This window comes from Diadema antillarum, unplaced genomic scaffold (genome assembly GCF_040938485.1).
Source record: "Diadema antillarum isolate AM-2024a unplaced genomic scaffold, OU_Dant_1.0 seq00001474_RagTag, whole genome shotgun sequence".
Taxonomy (NCBI): Eukaryota; Metazoa; Echinodermata; class Echinoidea; order Diadematoida; family Diadematidae; genus Diadema; species Diadema antillarum.
Genome location: NW_027272213.1, coordinates 364,546 through 374,626, shown reverse-complemented (window position 1 = coordinate 374,626; position 10,081 = coordinate 364,546).

The window sequence follows — 10,081 nt, the reverse complement described above, 5'->3', positions numbered from 1 at the left end:
AAGTGAGTGACTGTAAAAACAAGAGCGTAAACTTTCAGTCAAATCGTGGACATTCAGTATCAAAATTATTTACGGCTAACACATGCACACGCATATATTATACTCACACACATACACAGCACAACAAAGAGAAGCGACAAAAATCCTATAATTGGTGTAGTTGTATACAACTTGTATACTGGACTGGGAATGAATGATCGTGATGTCACTTTTGTGACTAGACCCATTGCTTCTCATACTGAGCCAGTTTCCTTCGAGTCCGTGTAATGGTGAAGCTTCATTTCTTGCGGGAGTTGCCATTACCAGACATTTTATCAAGCAGATGTAAATAAAATTCGTAGATGGAAAATTGCTAATAATCACCTTTAGAACAAAATATTGATAGATTCACTGATTATTTCAAATTGTGATTTATTACATTTCTATGCATTTTATATCCTGATGTCTATTTGTTTACCAACACTTATGTTTCCGAAATGTTTTCACACATTTACTGATCTCATGCGACTCATTCATACAGGCATTCATTCATCTATAATGTGAGAAGAACTATGCATAGCGAAAATCATTTGATATAATGGACTTGAATGCAGCAGCCTTAACGTCTTTGTGAAATTTACGCGCATTGTTTTACCTCTTAACAACATAGTTCATGTTCGCATTTCATTCTGGCAAAGTGAAGGATATACAATAATATTTTCATAAACAAGCAAGCTGACAAGACGTGTTGTTCTAAAAACAATCATGCTTGATTTTCTGCGGTGTAATAAATGATATCGAAAATTTACTAACCAGACGTGCCAGACAACAGATGTACCGATATGAATTATACTACTTTCACCTTTAAACAATATGAATGTTGTATATTTCGTGTACGTGTTTTCATTCTTGTATTAAAGGACGGGATATATTATACACTTTATATTTGTACACATACAGTCCAGGAAAACATAATCATGCTTGATTTTCAGCGGTGTATATACTTGTAATATCGAAAACCAGACAGCATATACAATGTATACGGATGTGAATATGAGGAAAACGAAAGCAGAGCTTATTGTAAGCCGTGTTACTCGTCCAAAAAAAAAAAAAAAAAAATATATATATATATATATATATATATACACACTAAAAAATAGGAGAGCAAATATGTACCCCTAGAGGTACAGATGCTTGTCGCTATACAAGGAACCCTAGCGGTACTTATATGTACCCCATACAGGGGTACATATAAGTACCCCTGCCTTGGGTACTTATATGTACCTCTAGGGTACAGATTGTGTACCCCTGTATGGGGTACAGATGAGTACCCCTGCATAGGGTACAGATGAGTACCTCTAGGGTTCCTTGTATAGCGACAAGCATCTGTACCCTTACCGGTACATATTTGCACTCCTTTTTTCGTGTGTATGTGACTGTCTAAGTAAACAATATGACACACACACACAAACACGTACACAAACACGCACACAAACACGCACACAAACACAGGCATGCAATCTATGAGAGTAAGTTTACAGCATACAACTGTATGTATAAGACATGCTAAGGTGTTTTTCCTTGATATATACAAATTACACGCTTTATTTCCTGGAAACTATAACAAAGCAAAAGCATCCACGTGTTGATATTGCACTACAAACACAGAGGACTATACATACGAATAAGGTTGTTGCATGAAAAAATAATACATGTACATGATGTAGTAGTGCACTGTACCAATATGTTGCCATTTTTGTGAATTTGTGAATCATTTTTGGTTTGCAAATTTGACAAGCAAAATTCTCACCAAGCGCTATACTGGGGTATAATATTTAGTGCATTTAAGAGGGTCTCAGTGTCAATTTACGAAAACATAATCTTGTGACAATACCTGTGACCTTCTCATTCACAAAAATATATATGTATGCAAAGACGAACAGCTTATGCAGTACATGTAGTTGAGACTGTTTATCTTTGGCACAATGTACAACAGTGTAGGTGCCTACAGGAATACATAGAATTGCACAACCAAAAAAATATGTCATAAATACACTCGAATACTAAGATTACACAGCCATGAATTCCATATAATGCTTTAAATTCACATTTTCATAATTTCTCATCAATCATAAAGTTGGCTTGAAGAACACCTTTCACTTGTCCACACATTGAACATCCTACATTATCATATCAAACGAAATATCACTTGATTTAATTTGTTGGTAAATCACTTCAGTTACTTAACTTATAGAAACAGCTGTTCATAATCTTCAAATCACAGGTAAATCTGTGACAGAAAAACACTGTAGCACTAATAGGTAAATATGGAACGAAATTTGGCATCAAAATAGCAAAATGAAATAAGTATATCAGAATTGCTCTGAATTAAGAAGGGTTTTGTTTTTGAATTTTGAAATGGCCTTTTTAATCCTTTACCTTTGAATTTCAAGAGATATGGAATAAAACTAGAAATGTTGCTATGGTAAGTGGTATGTATCCACCATAATGCATGCTTCTCCCAATAGGTCTATGTTACGTCTGGATGAGTGACGACAGTTTCACATAAGTGGCAAAATAGTAAAATGACAAATGTCACAAATGTGTTGAGTGTTTACTTTCCTTAAACTAATTTTAATTGGATAATAGCTAAGAGAGAGACTTATAGTCTAAGAAAGCAGGTATTTGGGGATTGAAGAAAGTTCTTTGCTTTCATAATGCACATGAACCGATTTTATGTCCCATGTGTATATCCACTTCTTCGCAGTAACAGATACCTACTGTCAATACACTGTAAATGTCTACCTTTGCTCATCAAATTTCCTCTTACTCTGTCACGATGAAAACTACGTTCAACTTGATGCATTATAACAAAATGTACAGTGAGTTTTGATTCAACCAAAGTGATACCCCTTGCTCTTCACACAAGAAACACATTTGTATCTCTGAAAAAGTAAACAGATTATGCACCATTGACAAATGGGTAGGCCATAGATATGAATTGGATGGTGGTAGTAGACATACTGCATGTACATGTATTATTATCGCACTGTTTGCACCATCAATTATATTTCAAAGTACAATATTTCTTCCTATAGAACACAATTTCATACACTTGTGCATTTAGTGAAAGAGATTATCTTCATCATGTAAAAGCACACTGGTCATATCATAATGCATCAAATCCATGTAGTGAGTGCTTGTTTTGCACGGTGCATAAATACAGCTTTATATCCAACTGGAGAGAAGATGTGTGAACCCGCTGAAAAGTCCCGAGTATACTGAGGCAAATGTCTATGGAAAATGCGTGTTGTATCAAACTCAAAACGTCCTCAATGGGTTAACATGGTCTTCTCTATCAGTTCACCACTGAAGAGTAACTTTTGGACGAGGATCACATAAATTAGTTTTGACCATCAGGCTAAATCTAATGGCAATCTCCTTATAGTACTCCCATCGGTTGAGGTAATCTCACTATGCACAACACCGCCCACTGGCACTGGTAAAACAGTCCAGGACTCAATCACCGTTGGACCAGTAATTTTTCAGGAATGGACCAGTAAAAATGGACAAACTGGGTTACCTACTGGTCAAACAGATGGATATGGCCAGTAAAACAAAAAATGGGTTAGTGTGCAGCCATGTCATGCAAACCATTCAATTGTCTACTCATGTCTTGCACACCACAGGTACTATGTATATCAATCTGTTCGAACATACATAACACACTGCTGAAATGTAATGAATGCTCTCAGGGAAATGAATAACTTACAATGTAGCTGAATATCGCTAGATCCACGCAAGGTCAACTAAAGCAAGGTTGGTTGCACTTCATATTCATTCTAAATAAGAAAATATAGATTTAGAAACAGCAGTGGCAATTACAGGAATATTAATGAAAGTAAAGCTCATGCTCGTGTATTTGATGTAGATTACTGGGAAACATGTAAGATCCTATTGTACATAGAAGCTATGTGGAAGTTTGTGTTTTGCTTTTGTGTGAGCTTGGAGATCTAACTTCAATATAAGTAAAGAGAGGGCAGGTGTAGAACCCAAAGTAACCAAATCCTCACCATGTTACTAGCAATGTAAAAACCTCAAGAGTGATTCAATTTTCCATTAACATCTGAACCTTTAGAATTTCTTGTCTCTCCTTTGGCTGTAACACATACACTGCAGTCAACCTATAATTTTGTATGGTAAGCACTCAGGATTAGTATCATTTTTAGTGAACTGCTTCAGTTGCCAATATTCCTGTATCAAGTTAGTAGGCTCTGCCTGCAAAGAATATGTACACTACAAACACATTATTGTCAAATTTTTCAATTGATACTGCATCTGGTGCATATGTACATGAGTACCTCAAACGGGCAAGGCAAACTATGATTTGCAATGAATTCAAGCAACATATTAAAAGATTTCCTTGCTCGTAACTATGATGGAAATCACATTTTAACCTTACAGTGTTAAGAGGCCAGAGACGTACAATCACTGTAAGCAGCAAAACAAGAACCGTATTTAAGGATATTCTTATAACTTCAAGTTAACACACATGAGACATTAAAGCTCTAAATGAGAATTTGTTGCCTAAATTCAGCTGAGGTAAAAGGTTTCTGTCCTATCAATGGGCCAGAAGAAGTAAAACCACTGTGAATTTATTGGGATATAACGTTATCAACTTTCTTATCTTAAGAACGAGATGCTGGAAATATTCAAAGCAATTTCCAGAATTGACCTGAATATATGGGATATTTAAGTTGATCAATCTTTGTACCTTGAATGGTAATTACTTGGAATATCCTAATCTTGTGAGAGAGGTTTGGATGAAATATTGGTGCGCTCTTCGTGTTGGGCTATTCCAGCCCAAATGTGCACTACACAGCCAAAGTTGAAGCAATCCCTGCAGAAATGTTGGTGCAGGTGCAGAGAACTGTTCCTTCCACCTCCACGAGAAGGCCATCTGGTGCAAAAGGAATCCCACATATTACTAATAGCGACTTTCTGATTTTGTGACACAGCCACCTTTCTTGTACAAGAGTGGTTCCAGATTGCTACAGTCCGTTTGTCACATCTGGGATGATATCGCCCATTTTGATTTTCAGTGCACGTCGTTCACTACGTACTGCTACGACGTCATGGCTCCCTTTCCTCCAACAGGCTGGCGAGTGGTTGCACTAAGCGATGACATCACTCATGTTCTGAATATAGGTGGCAATGAAATCCTTGGCAGACGCGTTTGCGATTCAGGCCTGGGATGTACTGGAGAACATGAAAGTATGCACAATTCCTCAAAACAACGTCATTACCTCGATGTCGACAGTCAGGAGGTGAAATGGATTTGGATTTGGTCCTGCAGGTTCCTGGACAAATAGTGAGAAATGAATTTACAACAAATTTGTTAATAACAACAAACAAACTTTTTCTTCACATTTTATCTAGTGCCATCAAAAGTGCAACATTCAAAAACATTATATTATCAGTTAGTTTCAAACCCCGGTTGACATTGAAAATATTACTACATGTATTATCTATGCTCAAAGTAACCATCACCTTTTATATTATTTGAAGTTGATGTGAAAAAAAGAAGAAGCAGCATAATTGCAAAACTTATCAAATTTGCTTCAATGATATCTATCAACCTTTCTTTTTTTCTTTTTTTTGTGGGGGGGGGGGGGCAAATAATTAACTTGCAACTCTATAAACATTTACTTTCCACAAAACATTTGGAATGTACCAAAAGCTCTTCTTATTTTGTGACAAAATATCCAATCAAATATGGACTCATTCCCTTTCAAATCATATTTCACTTTACACAAACCTGTGGTATTACAGCCAGGGTCTTCCATGATGGGTGCCCTTTTGATGAGAGTCCTTCCAGCTTCAGAGTATTGTAAGGGTGAAGAGAACCTAAGTGTGAATCTATGGACAGGAAAAAAAAAGAAAACAGGAAAAAAGGGGACAGTTTACCTTATTTGAGATAAAGGAATTGGTCACTTTATCTGATTGATAATTCATAGGAATTACCATCATGTCATGTACATCCTACTGTACATATACAGTGGACTCCCGTTAATAACGAAGTCCTCGGGACCGGCAGTTTTCTTTCTTTATATTGGAATTTCTTAATAACCGAACAAAGAAACAATATACATAGAGTGGATGAGATTGCAGCCCAAATTTTTACTTCGTTATAACCGGATAGCACTGTAATAGGAAAATCATTGCTTACGATACTTGTAAAGTCATTCTTTCTGCAAAGGTCTTGTAAGAATAACAGTAATTCACAGCCTGTCATGGACCGCACATACCACGTATCTTGCCACTTGTTCACTGATGCTACATCCAGCAGTCATGGGGCCATCATGTCACTGCCACACAATCAGTAGTAGCCCTACCCAAAAATGGACATGCATCTTCTGGTGTTACAAGTCACAATTTATCAAATGATAGTATGACCCAGGGCTGAAGTCATGTAACTACGTGTACATCATGTAGTATTGTGCTCTGCATGGTTCTTTCCCGTTTTAACTACAGTACTTATGTGTCATTAAAAGACTTACCATTACCAAGTATGCTTGATAAAGTCCTTGAAGAGTTCTTGAATAATCTTTGCTCTCCACTGACTTCCAGATGGTTAGAAGAGATGCATTCCTCTCCTTTGTCACATCCATTCACAAGTGACATGAAGTAATCCACAGCTTGGTAGTGAAACAACTGCATTAGGAGCTGCTTGTCTAAATAACAATAACAACAAAAAAAGAAATGTGTAAATGGTAGCACTAATGTGAGGTTTAGGTCTTACATCAGTTTATTGTACCGTGGTAAGTATTTATTGCCTTGTAAATTCAGAAAGGGAAAATGTTTGGGTCACACCTGCTTCCAATAAGAATAAAAGTTTGTGAAGGTAGGAATACACTGATGAATATTGCAAGTGACATCAACAATAGGTTCATAAATTTTACTGGAATGGGTAAACTGCCAAGTGTCTCGAGTATTGATGACATGATCTAAATAGCAGTAGCAACACAGCTAGACTGGGATGTTCTACACTGTCTTCTCAAAAAGGCGATCATAAATCCATAAAAAGAACATCTTTAAAACTACAGTGAATATTGGTAACTATACACAGCCCTGTCACTGTACAGAAGTCACAACAGGCATGCTTCACATGACGTCTGGTTGGGCTAGGGATGGGGAGACATTATGAGTACACTCTATGATTTTTAGGACAGTATCAGCTTTTAAGTCAATGAACTTATATTCCCTTTTACATGCCATGTTACAATTGTGTTGACTGTATCCATGGGAATGAAGGCCTATCAATGCATATGCAGAATGAAATTTCATTGAATGGAAGATCTTTACACTCTTGGCACAGTCAGCATTTGGATTCATATTTCAATTACAAATATATCATCCAGTCATCAGACTCTGTATATCTTAGAAGTTAGACTATCAATACATTGTATTAGAGATCTACCAGTCTATGTAGTTGACTAGACATCACTTAGTCTTGGTCTGCCTTGTGACCATCCGGCTTATTAATTCCGATTACAATAGAATCTATAGACCCTATTATAAAAGTTTGAACTCAATCGGCCATGGGAAAATGATAAGATAAGGTGATCAATAGACTAACTTGTTAAGACAGTGCAATTCACTTGATTCAGTGTGGTTCACTTGATTAAATCAGGGGTGGGTACAGGAATTCCGTAAAGGGGAGGGGTCTTTACAAAATCAAATGGGAGATGCAGGCTCCCCCCCCCCCCCCATATTTAACTTATTATTTCTTTGTTTTGGTTCAATCTAATAAAGAGGGAGCAGGTGCCCGGTGCACCCCCCTCTGGATCCGCCCTTTCAATGGTAAATTAAATTCAAATGGCCACGCATTGTATGTGTATGACGCGTAAACCAAAGGTATCCTGTAGTCTGTGGTCTATGTTGGATGTCACACACTGGGCTATCGAAACGCAATTTTATGAGGGTTACAAGGAACTCTTTCTGTAGAGGGATGCAACTGTCTAATCTTACCATCTAAAGCAGCCCAGTAACAGCACAAACCATTGCTGCCTTTCAAGATGCTCCCCTTCCACTCAAACCAGCGATTGGAAGAATAAATTTTAAAAAGCCTCCTGTTGGGAGACAGGATGCTGCAATTCATGAGTATTTTTTGACTCGCACATGGAACACATGTTTTGGTGCCCATGTTTTAATCGTATATCTTGCTTGGTATAACTTGCGCACCATCACATACAGTGACATACACTAGAGCTCTACTGCCACTGCACAACCCTAACCCCTGGGCGCTCCTTGTACGGTACACATTTATTCTCGCGTTGGGGCTGGTCGTAGTTAGCACTACTATTCAGTACAGTGCAGTGTGTACGCTATGCGTATGGGGCAGCTGGTCGCAGTTACGTGTAGGAAGTTAACAGTAACACTGCACCATTGTACTGTATACTAGTAGTTTGGCTGTAATGTAATTGTTGGGACTGTAGACAACATTTCGACAAACAGGCCTTAGAACTGTTAGTGGTCTAGACACTATATATACAAAGAACATTCTAGCTAACAATGTCTTTAGATCCTCAGACAGACTCTTTGTAAGTCCGTTGTGATCCGTCATGATCATGCACTCACTCACCGTGACATTACGAGAAGTGGTCAACACGTCTTGTCCAGTGTCGAAGTTGTGCATGCATCAGTTAATGGTCTTCTGTCGACTGCGTGCTTGAATTGAAGATCCTTGCAGTTGCACGTTTTGTACCAGCTGAAGCGCGATAATAAATGTTTAATCTCGCTAGTTAGCTTGATGATCGGCACATTTTGTTGCTCGCGGTTACATTCGGTTACGTGTAAGCTGTATGCAACGCGATCATCCTGCGTGAAAACCTACCGCTCGGCGACAAGTCGTCGCCGCTCCAGATATTTGAATGAGTGGCCAACTTAGCGAGTTGTACAGATGAGGAAAAAAAGAATAACTAAAATAATCATACGTAAATTCTTAAGTGAATATATCATGAAGGATTATTTTGTAAATATTTGTAGCAATTTTTTTATGTAATTACATTAATTAATTGAGTATATCATTTAGAAAATAATGCTGGTTTTTGATAATCGCAGGAATTGATTTCCTTCTTTTCGCTTATTGGTCAACTAGTTAGGCGGTAGGTATTCTCGTTATCAGAACGTGAATTTAACAACCGTAAAGCCCCCGAAAAAAACATTTCCAAGATTGCAGGTGTATTGACACTTTGTCTTAAAACACGGTACTTGCAAGTTTTAGGTATACCGAAATATGCAAAATGTGTACTTTGACATAACCGTTGTATCCACTACCAAGATGTAATGTAACATGTACATGCATAATTGGTCTTTGTGTCAAGACTATTCACTGTACCGACAAGTAGGAACACCTACCCTCAAGGATGCCTACCCGTTCGCGTACCGACGAGTACCCCTAGACGAACTTACTTGCTCACAAGCCCGATACGGGTACGCAGGCGGAAACGCCTACCCCAATTGTACCGCTAGTTTTTAGTGTGTATATATATATCGATTAAAAATAAAAATGCGTTTATTCTCAAGAGGAGAAGTAGAGCTAAGAGTGATAGGCCTTGGAAAATAAAGATAAAATTAAGAGGACATTTTACTGAAGAAAATATCTAGAGAGGAGATGGGGGGGGGGGGAACTTCCCTTCTCAAACGTGGGAGATCAACAAGATGTTACATTTTCAGACCTGAAATTCAGTAATCTGGCGCACACTTTTAGTCAAAATACATCAAGTTAATCTGTTTGATAAATAAAAGTGTTTTACAGTACTTAGTAGGCAATTTAAGGTGATGATGAGACCCCCTCAATCAAGAATAACTACAGTGTAGGGGAGAGCGGGGAGAAGTGGGACATTGTTTCAATTTCGCCGATTTTCTTCTTATATCTTTTTATTGAAGAGATGATTACATTTCCTTTCGGGCTTGCATGAAGGTTCATAAAAATATGGTAGGTTATATAAAGAGCTATAAACTGGGGGTGGCACTGTTCTCAATTTTCTGCAGTTAATGAAAAGAAAAAAACCTACCCGTGGGTAAATATGGGACAATT